Genomic DNA, 17,898 nt, shown 5'->3' on the forward strand with positions numbered 1-17,898 from the left:
AGCGATATAACTATTCTCACTTTCGCAGACGTATAATTTGCTTAAGTGAGTCCATAATTTGATACTGTACATTTTAATTTCATTTACTGCATCTGAAGATGTCTGTATGCCGAAGTATGTTATTGTATTTGAAGTATGTTAAAGGTGCAGTTGTTTACACACTACCTAGATTAAAGAGGTACAAATGCAATCAGAAGACTTATAATACTGCTGTCAAAAGAAGAAAGGAAGCAAATTTATGTGATGTGCACTCTAGGGTAAATCGGCTAATACAGTGGCATATATGGAAATAAGTGGCCAAAGAACCTACTGGTATGCGAAAGAACTTGTCTTCCCCCCACTAGTAGCAGCGTACTTCATGTCTCTGGAGGAGCGAAGCACGCTGAATGATTGGGAAAATGCACAGATCATTCCAATTTCCAAGAGGAGTCGGAAAACAGACACATAAAACTATCGGCCTATACCTATGACGTCGGTCTGCTGTAGAATTTTGGAACTCGAGTGATAATAATATTTCTAGAGACCGTAAATCTCTGCTGTATGAATCACCATTGATTCCGGAAACAACGACTATGTAATACCTAGGTCACTCTCTTCAGCCACGAGATCCAGGAAGCAGTACGTGCAGGGACGTAATTAGTTGCCGTATTTCTTGACCGGAGGGCATTCCATGCAGTTCCGCAAAAAGAGGCGTACGGAATACGAGACCAACTGTGTGATTCGATCAGAGCGTTTCTAGGAAACAGAACACAGCGCGTCGTTCTGACCGGAGAAAAGTCTTTAGATGTAGAAGTATATTCGGGCGTGGCCAGCAAATGTTAGAAGACCATTATTTTTCACAATAGATATAAATGAGCTAGTACATAACATCGTAAGTTTCATGTGAGTTTCCGCAGATGATGCTGGCGTATACAGAGAGGTCGGAGTCGCTTGAAAAGTGTAGCAAAACGCCGGAAAATCTGCAGACGATGGACGCTTGGTGGAGGGCATGGCAAATGACTCAAACAAATGTAGCATGTTACGAATACAAGACAGAAAGCCGCTTTACTGTATGATTACACAACTGTAGAATTATCACGAGAAATAGTTACTTCCATAAAATGTCTCCTATGCGTACGGAGCGATTTAAACTGGAAAAAAACTGATATTCAACGGAAGAATATTCAGGAAAATTATTCTAGCAACAAAGATAGTAACTTACAAAACACTCGTTCGACCAATCCGTGGATATTTCATCAATATGACGTGAGTATCAGATAGGACTAACAAAGGACATATAAGATTCAAAGAAAAACAGCAGGTTTCGGTAGAAAATCGTCACGGGGATGCTCCACCAACTCCAGTGGCTGACGCTGTAAAAGTGGCGTTTTGCATCACGATGTTATTTACTGTTAAGTTTCGAGAGCGTATTTTTCTAGAAGATCCAACCAATATACACTGATCAGCCAGGACATAATGACCACCTACCTAATAGCTGGTATGTCCACCTTGGGCACGGGTAACAGCGGTGACGCATCGTGGTATAGAAGCAGTGAGGCCTTGGTTGGTCGCTGGAGGGCGTTGGCGCCATATCTGCAATCTCGCCACCTGACTCCCGTAAACTCCGTGGCGGCAGAGGGGGGCGGGGAGGGAAGGGGGATGAGCTCTGACGCCACGTTCAGTCACATCCCAGATGTGTCAGATCGGTTTCACTTCTAGCGAGCTGGCGGCCGGCACATCATTTGGAACCTGCCAGTCCATCACACTCCTGGCCATGTGACATGGCGCATTATCTTGTTGGAAACTTACTCTGCCGTCGGGAAACATGATTGTCATGAAGGGGTGCAGTGCTCTCCAAGCAGTGTACTGTACTCCTTGGCCGTCATGGCACCTTGCACGAGTTTCATTGGACCCATGGATGCCCACACGAATGTTCCCCAGAGCATAATGGAGTCGCCGCCAGCTTGTCTCTGTCCCGTAGTACAAGTATGAAGTAACCGTTCCCTTGAAAGACGATGGATACGCGTCCTCCCATGGGCGTGGTGGAGAAGGTATCAGGATACATGAGACCAAGCAACGCTATGCCTACATCTGGTGGCGATGGTCACATGTCCATTTCTGTCGCAGTTGGTACTGTCGTGGTGTTAACATTGGCGCATGCGTGGGTAGTCTGTTGCGGAGGCCCATCGTTAGGAGTGGCCGGTGCACCGTTATGTTCAGACGCACTTGTGCTCTGCCCAGCAGTAAAGTCTGATGTTATTTCACCACAGTTCGCCACCTGTCCTGTTTTACCAGTCTGCCCAGCGTACGATGTCTGTAATGAGGTGTGGCCACCCAACCCCACGTGGTTTGGCCTTGGTTTTGCCACGTGTCGAAGATACATAGCAGTTCTGAACACGCGGTAAGTGGTGCAGTTTCCGAAATCATCGTGCCGAACCCCGGGGCCATGAGAATTCGCCCTCGATTAAACTCAGACACCCGCCTTTCCCATTGCACACACGTACAGCACGCTCACTGATACTACATGCACCGTGCGTGTGTCTGACTAGCAGTCATTCCTCGGCAGGTGACGCGTCTGTAGCCTGGGCGGCCTTATATCGATAGTGTATGGGAGGTCATAATATTCAGGATGATCAGTATACTTTTCTCCTGCATATTGCTCGCCGAAAGACCGTCAATGCGAAATTAGAGATTCGAGCACACACGTTCTTCCCGCGAATCATAGGCGGCTGGAACAGGAAAAGTGATAAACGACACTGGTTCACAAAGCACACTCCGTCGAACACCGTAAGGTGGCCTGTGGAGCATAGATGCAGATGTTGTGAATATTTTTGTGCAGAATTGTTCTTGTTCTTGTAGCCATTTTTATAAACTTTTCTGTATAGGCGATAAAATAGAATGTCTCTTCAATTTTTATTCAAAGTCACGGGTCGTCTGCGTGATGTGATGCCGGGCACCACCACTGCTTTACTTGTGTTAATAATTTCATCTTCAACCAACTACCGAAGTCAGCATTCCATATAGAATTTCGCATGAACTAATTTTTGTTATCCTACAAAGTTTTCTTGCTCCTTCCAGTGCAGTTTTCTTTTCAGCATCAGTCTTCTGAGTGCTTTAATGCGTCTCACCATGAATTCCTCTATAGTACCAACCTTTCACCTGAGAGTATTGTTTACACCCAATGTCCTCCATTAATTTCGGATATCTCTCCCTACAAAAATTTTGTGATACACAGGTCCCTTAGTACCATGGAAGTTATTCTCTGATGTCTTAACAGATTTCCTATCACCTTTTTTCTCCTTCTTGTCGCTGTTTACCTCCTATTCCTTTCATAGTCGATTCTATCGAGAATCCTATGAATGCACTTATACTATTCAACGACCTCCTACAGCACCACATATCAAATTTTTCGAATCTTTTACGGTTTCCATGGAGTCAATGATTCCATCGCATGTAAAGTCACTTCTATTATTGTGTTCTGAAAATCCAACCAACTTTCATGTGTTCTGTAACTTGAATTACACATTCGTATACAGATTTCATGTTGTTAATTCTTACTAACTTCCTTAGCCGTACATCGTGATTATACTGGAAGTGTATGTTTGCTACGTATAAGTGGTGCAGGCCGATTTGGATTCGATATGTGTTGTGGAGTACTGACGAACACGTTATTGGAAAATGCATGCTACCGTATAATTGTAGGTTCCAACGTACTTGATTCTTGAAGTTTCAACACAATGATAATCTCTACATGTTCAGTCACGCTTATGCAAAACAATCTGTTTTACTGTTCTTTCTTATGCTGTAACCGTTACTTTCGACGCGAAATCCTAAAATTAAATACATATGTCGCGTTTCAAAAGCAAATGCCTTGAGACGCTTAACTGAACTCCCACTCTAGTTATTTTAATTCTGTCTGCCTGTTACCTCAGTGTTATTTTTTTGCTAAATCAGTGTGATTTAAAGATTAGATAGATAATTTAGTCGAAACTGTTTGATTTATGAATATCTCGAGAGTCTTATATGATATACCAACTCGTTCCACCGTAGATTCGGATGAGGAGGAACGAACTACAGCCGTGTCATCGCAGGATTTGCGGTCCTTTGATTATGGGAGACAAAGGAACGGCCAGCTCTGCGTCTTTGAAGTGGTATCAGTCAGCGCTGTCTATGCAGCAGATGAAAGACAAACTTAAAACAGCGTCGCCGCCAGGCTGGTTTTATCCGTAGCTCAAAGTTCTCAAAGACTGTGACGTCATTCAGCTGACGAAGTTGGAGGTACAGGGAATACTCCGGTTGCACCATGACTTTAACGGAAGCCACATAATATTGACGTACAGAGTAGAATAAGTCTGGCGTGTTCTCTGCTGGAAATAATGTACCTCTATATTCTGACCTCACATGCTATAGCTCGATAGCTCACACAACACGATTGACATCATTACACGAAATGCGTGTTGCACTGAGAGTCATGGTGAATTATTAAAACAATACCAACTCTGTATTTCTCTGTTCTTTTACGAGATATAGCAAGTTATAAAAGTAGACAGATCTGTAGTTGGTTCCAATTCCTTTTTCTCAGACCCATTCATGCAGGTCCGAGCATTCACCAAGTAAGCGAAATACAGGGGATAGGCAAAATAATGTGATTATCCGTATTTACTTAGGAATGGTTTATTAATAAGAGGTTGAACCCCCTCCCACGTGGGCGCGTAACACAGCTACGATTCTTCTAGGAATACTGGCATATGATGATTGTACAGTCTCCAGTGGAATGTTATGCCAGTCTTCGATCAGAACCTCTTCTAACTCATGTAAGGACGAAGGAGGCAGACAAATGTTCCGGAGTCTGAGTCAATACCGCCCACAAGCGTTCGATAATGTTCAAGTCCGGGGAAAGTGCTGGCCAGGGAAGACGCTGCAGTTCAGTTGCATGCAATTCGTGCATTATCGTTCTTACAATATGGCATCATTGTTGGTGAACAATATTTGAGTCATGGGGTGCACCTGATTACCTACAATGTTCACATTATCGTTGCCTGTAACCCGGTCTTTCAGAGTAATGATGGGACCAGCAGAATACCGTGATATGGCTGCAAACACCATCACATTTCCACCTCCACGCGTAACCTTTGGAATCAATCAATCAGTATTGTAGACATCTTTTGGCGTTCTCCATACGTAAACCCGACGCGATGTTGGAAGTGACGAAAACGTTGACTCGTCGAACCATATGATGCGTTTCTACCGATCAGCCATCAAGGATTTATGCTACTGATACCATGTTTAACACTTCTTTCCGTTGGTTGTCGTCACTAATGGTTTCGGTGTAGCAGCTCGTATCAATATGGAGTTCTCGATGGACAGTGTCGATAGACATGGGGTCTCGAAGATGGGTATTGAGCTCTGCAGTCACTTTAGCCGACGTAGTTTTGTGTTGTTTTGACACAATCCGTGTTAGCGTAGTACGGTCGCTGTCATTTAGTTTTGATTTGCGCCCACTATTACGTTTACACGATGATGTCTTTCCGTGTTTTGTGTAGGCTGTCATGACTATTAATACAGTTGCATTTTAAATATTCAATAAGTTGGCTGTCTTGGTTACTGAGGCTTCAGCTAAACGGGCACCCACAATTTGCCCTTTCTGGAACTCTGCTAGGTCTTTCATTGCACGTCGACCTCGGCCTCTGAATGCAAATACGAAGTGTGCACTACCCGTAAACAACCTGCACTGATGCCGAGTCCATACTGAATACGCACAGTCCAGTGCGACACATGCCTTAATCTGACCGCCAAACACAACCATCCCATTACTACCACTGTTCATATTATTTTGCCATCCCCTATATATGCATGTCAAACATCGAAACAGGGTCATTCCTGCACTGAAGGTTGCTGTTGAAACGGAACTATCAGAAAGAAAGACAATACAGTTCAGGGTATGACTTTACATAACATACGTATCATGCAGCAATGTAGAAGGATATCCCGACATTAGTAGCTTGACGTGAAATGTAAGAAAGATTGAAAATACATAGAAGTCACATATTGATCTACATATTTCCTGCAGTCCAGTTTATGGTTCAAATGGCTCTAAGTACTATGGGACTTAACATCTGAGGTCATCAGTCGCCTAGACTTAGAACTACTTAAACCTAACTAAACTAAGGACATCACACACATCCATGACCGAGGCAGGATTCGAACCTGCGACCGTAGCAGCCGCGCGGTTCCAGAATGAAGCCCCTAGAACCGTTCGTCCACAGCTCCAGTTCATGTTTTTGACATTATGTGGAGTGTGGTGGGACGTCTTGTTGTATTCACACAGACACTGCAGTTGAAAAACTGCTTGTGTTGATGATGATTAGTAACAATGGAAACTCCAACATGATTTTCTAGAAATATTTGGAGTCTTTTTCGCACCAACTACTGTGTTATTTCAAAAAGAGATGGATCGATCTGGGCTGAAAAAAAAACCTTATAACACGTTTGCATAGTGATGGATATGCAAAAAAGTAATTACAATATCATACAGTAACAAAGGCAAGGTTCATTATGAAGAAACAATACACATACAGTGACACCTCTGCCATCGGATACGGGATCCGTTACTAGATCGATGAAGACAGCTCCAGATCGTGCTGTCAAGATTCGTTGAAAACAAGTAGTCGATCTAATAGCCCATGGAAGTCCGGAACTGTTCGACACGGAGCGAGCGCATGCGCATTATTCTATCGGATGTTCTTGCCACCAGAGACGGTAAATTCTGTCATATTATATGTCTGCAAAGTTGACCACTTTTTCAGTGATGTAATCTCTTACCGCCACAGACATTGCCTGGGTGTCAAACGAAACAGTCGCACAGATCAGTAGTGGCGGTCGACACCAAACATACGAGTTCAACCACAGCACCTTCGGAGATGCACATAGAAATCACCAGAGAGTAATCGGCCGTCTGATCTCTGTCCTTCCTATACGGACTACCTGAACGTAAAGCGGACGTGCCACTTGTTCGTTCGGACCATACGGGCACTGAATTGAGCCTAAATGCGAGAGATTTTTAACCTGGCGCAGAACAGCTGCAATCAGACGAGTACATACAAGTCAGTATCAACACGTGCAAAAGAAAGCAGCTTACTCACCAGTCAGCCAACGCTCTTGCCTCGGTGCATACACTCGTTCCCGTAAGATCACACAAATTCAGCAACGTCGAGAGTCCGGTTGTTGGGTAGGAATCCGCCCGAGTACATCTCGCGCTGTTGGTAATTTTCTCTTTGTCCTTCCAGCAAAGGGGATGGAGGGAGGGGGGGGGGGAGATATGGCTGTGGCGTGAAGTTCCTGATCAGCAGATTTTGCACCAATGTCCCGAATTAAATACATCCAATATCTCTCCACAGTGTCTGATACACACACACATTATAATCATCTACACGCAGCAGATGCACTTAACACACAAATCACACAGTTGCGAAGGAAAGGTGCCAATGTGTGCGAATGATGGGAAATACCTCTCCAATTAGTCAGCTGAACCTGCTACACGTATTGCCCCAGCCAATCAAGCCATACGACTTTACTTTACGAACTAAGTATCTCAACAGTCATTCCAATTACTATACTTCTACAATATTCTACAAGAATTTCGCTGTTAAAAAAGCAGCTGAAGAAATCTTAGGAAAAAAGAAAAAGATAAGAAGGGTTAAAAATTTGGACACCAGACTTATATGAAATTATAAGGAAAAAACAAGACACTTCCGTTAGGTATTTCAATGATCCAACAGAGGAGAACAATAAAATTTAGAAACAAGAGAGGAATGCAGCAAACCTAGTATTGAAACAAGTGCCATAGTTGTTATACGGGAAAAGTCTTCGGTACACGGAGCGTGCATTTAAATGTCAATATTGAGCGTGCCGAATTTCTGACATCATAGCGTCGGAGAAGCACGTTCGGGAGTCTTTCCGAAAGTGCAGAGCTATATCAAACATGACAGATATTCTGACCGCGCGTTTAAGCGTAAACCAATGAGATGCTTATGTCACATGCAGGCTCTCCCTTTCCAGTACAGAGTTGGAAACGCCATATTGACATTGAGTTGAAGCCCTCTTTGGAGGGTTTTGTATTACAACTTACGTCCTATGAATATACGCTGTTTCGAAGCACCAATAAAATGACCTCTTGAAAACCCGCCGTTATACGTACTACTTGTTGTAATGAAATGGCGGGAAACCTCAGATTGTCGGTTAAAGAATTTCCGATTTGTAACATATGTGTTATGAAAGTATGTTGTTTCAAGGCAACGGCACATTGAAGCTCCACAAAACACAAAACAAAGCAATGTTATTGGTATAATTGCTAATAATTAAATATGAGTCAATAAACACGTCTTCAGTCAAAAATTTCTGAAGATGGTTAAATGCAATGTGCTGTTGTATGCCATAGATAGTAAGCGTAGCGTAATGTAGAGAGGGGCAGAGTTATAAGCAGAAGCGTGATGTGTTCGCATCTCACTACATTCAAGTATTGTTTATTTACCTTGGCATTTTATAATAGGTTCTGATACTTCATTACTATTTCAATACAACTATATTACATAACATTCGATAGTATATAAATATTAATGCGCTCTCTCTGAGGAGTGAGTTGTTCGATTGCCTTCATTTACGAGACAGTTTACACTATTTGTACCAATATAGTTTGCATTTTCTTGTTCCATTTCTTCTATTTCACATGTTTTAAATTTCTGCTTCGTCCTCCTCGGTAGGTGCGCGGGCAGCGCCGCAGTTTGCTAACCGAAGAAAACCGAATTCGATTCCCGGCCGGATCCGAGATTTTCTCTTGTCGAGAACTGGGTGTTTTGCTGTCCCTACGTACGTATCGTCATAATTGACATTCCATTGTTGGGATGGCTGTATGGGTACGTCTCGAAAGCCAATAAATTAGCGAAAAATATTTTGCTACTAAATAGTAATAGTGATCGAATAAGAATGACTTTAGGTTTCTACTAATAAGTGAGAATGATGAAATAAGTTTTGTGTCATATGGAGAGCTATTGTGAATTTGCATCGCACTGTTTTATAATGAAACTGTTAGAAGTTGATCTCTTGGCTGAACATGGTACTTTCTTTTTTGTTTTTTAACATGTTCAACATGTTCATGGGTGCTGAACTTTTTATTTATGTGTGCTGCAGACAGAACGGTCAAGGGAGGAAATGTACGTTTTAAAAAACCCAACACAGGAATTTTACATCAGTCCATTTCGTAAAAAGTGTGATTTGAGAGTCAGACAAAGCCGGAGCTGGAAACTGCTGTGACCGCATCTACCACGTAGAAGAAGACTTGTGATCAAAAGCCACATCTTTTCTGAGGGTTCGGCAGCAAGGTGCACTCGGCACGCTCAACGTTGACGTTTCAATGTACAGTCAGTGTGCCGACTGCTTAATACAAGACGATATTTAAGGAAGACAGATGATGCAATTATAAAGCGAAGAAACATTTCGACCAAACAGCCAATATAACTTACTTAAATAAATTACGTCCAAACAGGCAAAATGGACCGAACATTACATGTCATTTTTGCCCCTGATGACGATGGCGACGACGAAACTGAGAAGCAGCAACCGAATTTGCACGGCTGAATGGCATAAAACGTTTTCTCCAGTGGTTGGCAGAATAACAAATGTGTTCCTTCCAAGCGCCTAATAAAGATGCGGGTCGACGCTGGTGTGTGTCACGGTGTTGCAGCATGAGACAGAATGGTGGTAAGTGACAGTTAGTTATCGAGCTGGTTTCACAGTTTGCTCGTCTGAACGGCGTCAGCGGCCGCTTGCTGCTTCTGTGCAATGAATCACCGTCCCGCAATCCAGTAATGGCCCACCTCTGAAAATCAACTAAATGGACTCTCGATAGAGACTGAGCTCCATTTGCTCATGCAAAAATATAACGAGAGTTCCATTAAACCACTATATGCCTTTCAGTATTAGGGAATCTATCCCCGACAAAGAAACTATGAAGTTTCCTTTGGGGGCAGGCAAATTAGGTGACTTCTAAATGTTGAAACTTCTTAATTTTTTTTTTACTTAAGCTGAAATAACTGAGACGACGAAACTTCTTTATTAAGTTTCTATTTAAATTGCTGACAAGGGAACCTCCCCATCGCACCCCCCTCAGATTTAGTTATAAGTTGGCACAGTGGATAGGCCTTGATAAACTGAACACAGATCAAATGAGAAAACAGGAAGAAGTTGTGTGGAACTGTGAAAAAATAAGCAAAATATACAAACTGAGTAGTCCACGGGTCGCATAGGCAACATCATGGACAAACTGAGCTCCGGAGCGTCGTGGTCCCGTGGTAGCGTGAGCAGCTGCTGAACGAGAGGTCCTTGGTTCAACGCTTCCTTCGAGTGAAAATTTTATTTTCTTTATTTTTGCATAGTTATTATCTGTCCGTTCGTTCATTGACGTCTTTGTTCACTGTAATAAGTTTAGTGTCTGTGTTTTGCGACCGCATCGCAAAACCGTGCGATTAGTAGACGAAAGGACGTGCCTCTCCAACTGGAACCGAAAACATTTGATCGCAAGGTCATAGGTCAACCGATTCCTCCACAGGAAAACACATCTGATATATTCTATACGACACTGGTGACGGCATGTGCGTCACATGACAGGAATATGTTGTCGACCCACCTAACTCGTACACTTGGCGAATGGGTAAAAAGATTCTTCTACCTTGTCCGATTTAGGTTTTCTTGTGGATGTGATAATCACTCCCAAAAAAGTGATGAAAACATAAGAGTTTGTCACATAAACAAAATAAAAAATTAAACTTTTCACTCGATGGATGATGTGAACCAAGGACCTTTCGTTCCGCAGCTGATCACGTTACCACGAGACCGCGGCGCTCATGCGTTCCCAGTGTCCTTGACGTTGCGTATCTTCCCATGAACTACTTAGTTTGTATATTTTGCTTATTTTTTCACAGTTCCACACAACTTCTTCCTGTTTTCTCAATTGATCTGTTTTCAGTTTTTCAAGGCCTATCCACTGTGCCAACTTATAACTAAATCTGAGGGGGGTGCGATGGGGAGGTTCCCTTGTGAGTGAAATTGACTATACTGTCTCTTTGCTATTTTATCATTTCAACACTGACCTACAGAATTTGTCCTAACAAACAGAACTCAGACTTTTCCTATTCATTAATTACTCACAACATTCAACGGTGACGCGATCTGACTGCTTTAAAATTAACTCAAAAGAATGGCTCTGAAATAGAAAATCCTAACAATAGCCCATACAAATCATAAGTTTTGTACCTCACAGACAATCTTCATGACTAAGTTCAGCAATTCGCCAAACACCAATAAATCCAGCTAAATAAAAGACTCTAACTACTATAGGCTCCAATTACTAATAGGTGTGTGGTTAGCAAAGGACAGATTTTGTTGCAGAGCACACAATGTATTTAGCAGATTTTTGCCTCAATCAAGTGACAACCAGTTCAAAAAAATTATATAACGATCAGTAATAAATCTCCATAATAGAAACACATTCAGACCGTCGGCTCGCGCTAATACTGCAAACCTCCAACACTGCTAATTATTAACCCCCAACCTCCATCACTGCTGACTACTCACTCCCAACTTCCATCACTGCTGGCTCTTCACCTCCAGCTGCTAGTCCGACCAGCCACAGAGTCTCTTACAGAGTGCGCACAGCGCTGTCAGAGTTATTAATGCAGAGACCTACACAGCGCTGCCAACATACAAACACATAAACAGGCTACTTACAATGTACCCATCTAGCGAGTGTGACAGCAATTCACCAACACCTTCAGTAAGAACGGTTTTCTTCATAAATTGCTTATTTACTTTGAAGCAAGTTCTAGCACACACAGCAAGCCCTTCAGTTCAGCTGCTGATATTCCTACTACGGCAGATGACTGTTTTCTGGTAGGACCGTCAATGACATGTTGACTCCCAGCTGCTTTGGTGGCACCACGAGCCAAGTATTATTATTTTATGGACCACTGTTGACGATTACACAGCCAAAACCATCGACGCCACTACATAATTTTGTGAGCGTTGGCTGAAATAAACTTTATAGTTGTTAAAAGGGTGTCAGATTGCTTCCAGCTGTTAGAATTTTACTTATCGATTGTAGTTTCGGCATTAAACCAATAATCAAGTATCTACAATACATAATACAACGTAATAAGAACAATGTACTGTGGGGTTAACAGTAGGTACAACTAGTTATGTATTTTTTGACATTCATATACCGTACTTACAAAATGTTGACACATGTATTTATGTTAGGCACAGGTAACAACGTAATACGCACAACGGCACATCAAAGAACAAATAGTCAGCGATACTAGTAAATATTCCATTTTATGAGCTGCGGTTTTTAGTGGATATCACACAACTAAAAGCGTACATTTACAATACGTCAGATTAAATGTGTAAGACAGTCGAGAAATTTTTATGTCTGGGGTCTGTTTGTTCCCGGAATATTTTGTATTGTGGTTCTTCTTTCAAGGTGCTATAAATTTCAAATTCTTATAGAGCCTCCATTAATATACCTTTCTCTACCCCTAAAGAGGACACTTTTAGTTGTTATTATATATATGACTCCATTCAAAATCGCAGCACATAAAACGGAATTTTGACTAGTGTCGCTGACTCGTTGTTCTTTGATGTACAGTTATGCACATTACAATGCTATCTCTGCCTAACATAAACATTTAGGTCAAAATCTTGTAAGTACGTTACACGAACGTCGCAAAGCTACACAACTGATTGTAAGTGCTCTTACTCCTGCTGTAAATTGTTCTCATTACTTTGTATTATGTTTTGTAGATGCCTGACAATGGCTTAATGCCGAAATTGCCATCATGAAATAAAATTCTAACACCCGAAACCAAGAAGACATCCTTTTAAAAATTTGTAGAAGCTTTGGATCGATACTACAACGAAACTTTATAGTGAAACGTTAAGTGCCCTGTAACATGACAAATATGAACAAGTTCTTCAGTCCGATGAAGAAACAGCCAAAGTTGTAGAAACTACACTTACATAAAATAAATGGATCTACAACTTTGCTGTTTCTGCCTCAAACTGGTTAACAGAAGTTGCTGATCCGTTATTAATCAGCGTGCTGTAAATCTAGAAATGGGAACAAATCCGTTGCTTTTTTCTTCAACCCTAAGTTTGTGTGGTTGTTAAACCAGATGACTACGTTCAAAAGTACTCTGCTCCAGAAAATCCCAAATAGCCAAGTGGCAGTGGGGTGATGCATTCTATTGAACATTCAGAATGCTATATCGAAAAATTACCCAGGATATACCGACAAGTATATTTATGTAAACTTGCTGATGAAAGTGACCAGTGCGTCCGAAGTATGTGTACCTGATAATTTTCAGCTTGTTGCTCTCTTCGATTATGAGTTTTCATAGGCTTCAGCGGCTACGGCAAGACAGGGGGAGGAGATTTTGCCTTACTCATTGTATAGCCTCTCATGCTTTCAAGTCTTAATTTGTAATTGGAGACATTCACTGATGATGAATGAAAGTGTACTTGAAGACATAATCATGTTAGTGTCCATTTTCGGAACACTTCAAGATCGTCGTTTCGACCGTAGAATATTAAGGTAGGAAAACCCGTGCAGGGAGGCACATGAGTCTGAAATACGTCTGTCAATAAGATTTTGTGTAATTTTTACTGTAAATTTCTTATGTTCTGCTAACTGTTTTTTAAGGTTCTGTACCACCGTAGATAAAAACAGAACCCTGAATACATCAATTTGTTGTTCGCCTGTCTGTCCATCTGTTAATATTCCTTTTTATCAGTGATGGATGGAGGTACCAAGTTGAAATTGTGAAATACTAAGGTCTATGGTCCCTTGCCGACATAAACAATGAAGGCTTCTAAGTCAATGCTGTCAAAACATACGGCCATTTGTGTCACACATTTTAATACTCCCAACTCACTCATCAAAACCAATATATCAGTTGTCTATGGACACAATTTATACGGAATCCTCAAAGCACGAGTCTTACTCAGATTTGACCTGTCTTGCACCAGATCGAGTGTCAGAGCAAGCGCTGTATGAATTTTCTGATTTTCCATTTTTTTAGGTCATCAATATTCTGGCTGGTTTGATGCGACCGCCACGAATTCCTCTCCTGTGCCAAACTCTTCATCTCAGTACTTGCAACATGTTGTTGTTGTTGTGGTCTTCAGTCCAGAGGTTGGTTTGATGCAGCTCTCCATGCTACTCTATCCTGTGCAAGCTTCATCATCTCCCAGTACTTACTGCAACCTACATCCTTCTGAATCTGCTTAGTGTATTCATCTCTTGGTCTCCCTCTACGATTTTTACCCTCCACGCTGTCCTCCAATGCTAAATTGGTGATACCTTGTCCTACCAACCGGTCCCTTCTTCTAGTCAAGTTGTGCCACAAACTCGTCTTCTCCCTAATTCTGTTCAATACTTCCTCATTAGTTATGTGAGCTACCCACCTAATCTTCAGCATTATTCTGTAGCTCCACATTTCGAAAGCTGCTATTCTCTTCTTGTTCAACCTATTTATCGTCCATGTTTCACTTCCATACTTGGCTACACTGGATACAAATACTTTCAGAAACGAATTCCTGACACTTAAATCTATACTCGATGTTAACAAATTTCTCTTCTTCATAAACGCTTTGCTTGCCATTGCCAGTCTACATTTTATATCCTCTCTACTTCGACCGTCATCAGTTACCTTGCTCCCAAATAGCAAAACTCATTTACCAGCTTGAGTGTCTCATTTCCTAATCTAATTTCCTCAGCACCACCAAACTTAATTCGACTACAATCCAATTATCCTCCTTTCAAGACACTGTCCATTCCGTTCAACTGCTCTTCCAACTCCTTTGCTGTCTCTGACAGAATTACAATCGATTTTAATACCTATTCCGAATTTTTCTTTTGTTTCCTTTACTGCTTGCTCAATATACAGATTGAACTTGCAATACACGTCTTCATTATTTGCTGTATGTATTCCAATCTCCGCCTCCCCTACAGCTTTTGCCCTCTGCAGCACCCTCTAGTACCGTTGAAGACATTCCCTCATGTCTTAACAGGTGTCCTATCATCCTGTCCCTTCGTCTAGTCAGTGTTTTACGCATATTCCTTTCCTCTCCGATTCTGCGCAGAAACTCATCATTCTTTACTTTTTTTTTTCATCAGTCTACTGATTGGTTTGATGCGGCCCGCCACGAATTCCTTTCCTGTGCTAACCTCTTCATCTCAGAGTAGCACTTGTAACCTACGTCCTCAATTATTTGCTTGACGTATTCCAATCTCTGTCTTCCTCTACAGTTTTTGCCCTCTACAGCTCCCTCTAGTGCCATGGAAGTCATTCCCTCATGTCTTAGCAGATGTCCTATCATCCTGTCCCATCTTCTTATCAGTGTATTCCACATATTCCTTTCCTCTCCGATTCTGCATAGAACCTCCTCATTCCTCACCTCATCAGTCCACCTAATTTTCAACATTCGTCTATAGCACCGCATCTCAAATGCTTCGATTCTCTTCTGTTTCGGTTTTCCCACAGTCCATGTTTCACTACCATACAATGCTGTACTCCAGACGTACATCCTCAGAAATTTCTTCCTCAAATTAAGGCCGGTATTTGATATTAGTAGACTTCTCTTGGTCAGAAATGCCTTTTTTGCCATAGCGAGTCTGCTTTTGATGTCCTCCTTGCTCCGTCCGTCATTGGTTATTTTACTGCCTAGGTAGCAGAATTCCTTAACTTCATTGACTTCGTGACCATCAATCCTGATGTTAAGTTTCTCGCTATTCTCATTTCTACTACTTCTCATTACCTTCGTCTTTCTCCGATTTACTCTCAAACCATACTGTGTACTCATTAGACTATTCATTCCGTTCAGCAGATCATTTAATTCTTCTTCAATTTCACTCAGGATAGCAATGTCATCAGCGAATCGTATCATTGATATCCTTTCACCTCGTATTTTAATTCCACTCCTGAACCTTTCTTTTATTTCCATCATTGCTTCCTCGATGTACAGATTGAAGAGTAGGGGCGAAAGGTTACAGCCTTGTCTTACACCCTTCTTAATACGAGCACTTCGTTCTTGATCGTCCACTCTTATTATTCCCTCTTGGTTGTATATGACCCGTCTCTCCCTATAGCTTACCCCTACTTTTTTCAGAATCTCGAACAGCTTGCACCATTTTATATTGTCGAACGCTTTTTCCAGGTCGACAAATCCTATGATAGTGTCTTGATTTTTCTTTAGCCTTGCTTCCATTATTAGCCGTAACGTCTGAATTGCCTCTCTCGTCCCTTTACTTTTGCTGAAGCCAAACTGATCGTCACCTAGCGCATTCTCAATTTTCTTTTCCATTCTTCTGTATATTATTCTTGTAAGCAGCTTCGATGCATGAGCTGTTAAGCTGATTGTGCGATAATTCTCGCACTTTGTCAGCTCTTGCCGTCTTCGGAATTGTGTGGATGATGCTTTTCCGAAAGTCTGATGGTACGTCGCCACACTCATATATTCTACACACCAACGTGAATAGTTGTTTTGTTGCCACTTCACCCAATGATTTTAGAAATTCTGATGGAATGTTATCTATCCCTTCTGCCTTATTTGACCGTAAGTCCTCCAAAGCTCTTTTAAATTCCGATTCTAATACTGGATCCCCTATCTCTTCTAAATCGACTCCTGTTTCTTCTTCTATCACATCAGACAAATCTTCACCCCGATAGAGGCTTTCAATGTATTCTTTCCACCTATCTGCTCTCTCCTCTGCATTTAACAGTGGAATTCCCGTTGCACTCTTAATGTTACCACCGTTGCATTTAATGTCACCAAAGGTTGTTTTGACTTCCCTGTATGCTGAGTCTGTCCTTCCGACAATCATATCTTTTTCGATGTCTTCACATTTTTCCTGCAGCCATTTCGTCTTAGCTTTCCTGCACTTCCTATTTATTTCATTCCTCAGCGACTTGTATTTCTGTATTCCTGATTTTCCCGGAACATGTTTGTACTTCCTCCTTTCATCAATCAACTGAAGTATTTCTTCTGTTACCCATGGTTTCTTCGCAGCTACCTTCTTTAAACCTATGTTTTCCATCCCAACTTCTGTCATAGCCCTTTTTAGAGATGTCCATTCCTCTTCAACTGTACTGCCTACTGCGCTATTCCTTATTGCTGTATCTATAGCGTTAGAGAACTTCAAACGTATCTCGTCATTCCTTAGTACTTCCGTATCCCACTTCTTTGCGTATTGATTCTTCCTGACTAATGTCTTGAACTTCAGCCTACTCTTCATCACTACTGTATTGTGGTCTGAGTCTATATCAGCTCCTGGGTACGCCTTACAATCCAGTATCTGATTTCGGAATCTCTGTGTGACCATGATGTAATCTAATTGAAATCTTCCCGTATCTCCCGGCCTTTTCTAAGTATACCTCCCCCTCTTGTGATTCATGGACAGGGTATTCGCTATTACTAGCTGAAACTTGTTACAGAACTCAATTAGTCTTTCTCCTCTTTGATTCCTCGTCCCAAGACCATATTCTCCTGTAAACTTTTCTTCTACTCCTTCCCCTACAACTGCACTCCGGTCGCCCATGACTATTAGATTTTCGTCCCCCTTTACATACTGCATTACCCTTTCAATATCCTCATACACTTTCTCTATCTGTTCATCTTCAGCTTGCGACGTCGGCATGTATACCTGAACTATCGTTGTCGGTGTTGGTCTGCTGTCGATTCTGATTAAAACAACTCGGTCACTGAACTGTTCACAGTAACACACCCTCTGCCCTACCTTCCTATTCATAACGAATCCTACACCTGTTATACCATTTTCTGCTGCTGTTGATATTACCCGATACTCATCTG

This window comes from Schistocerca nitens, chromosome 2 (assembly GCF_023898315.1).
Source record: "Schistocerca nitens isolate TAMUIC-IGC-003100 chromosome 2, iqSchNite1.1, whole genome shotgun sequence".
Taxonomy (NCBI): domain Eukaryota; kingdom Metazoa; phylum Arthropoda; class Insecta; order Orthoptera; family Acrididae; genus Schistocerca; species Schistocerca nitens.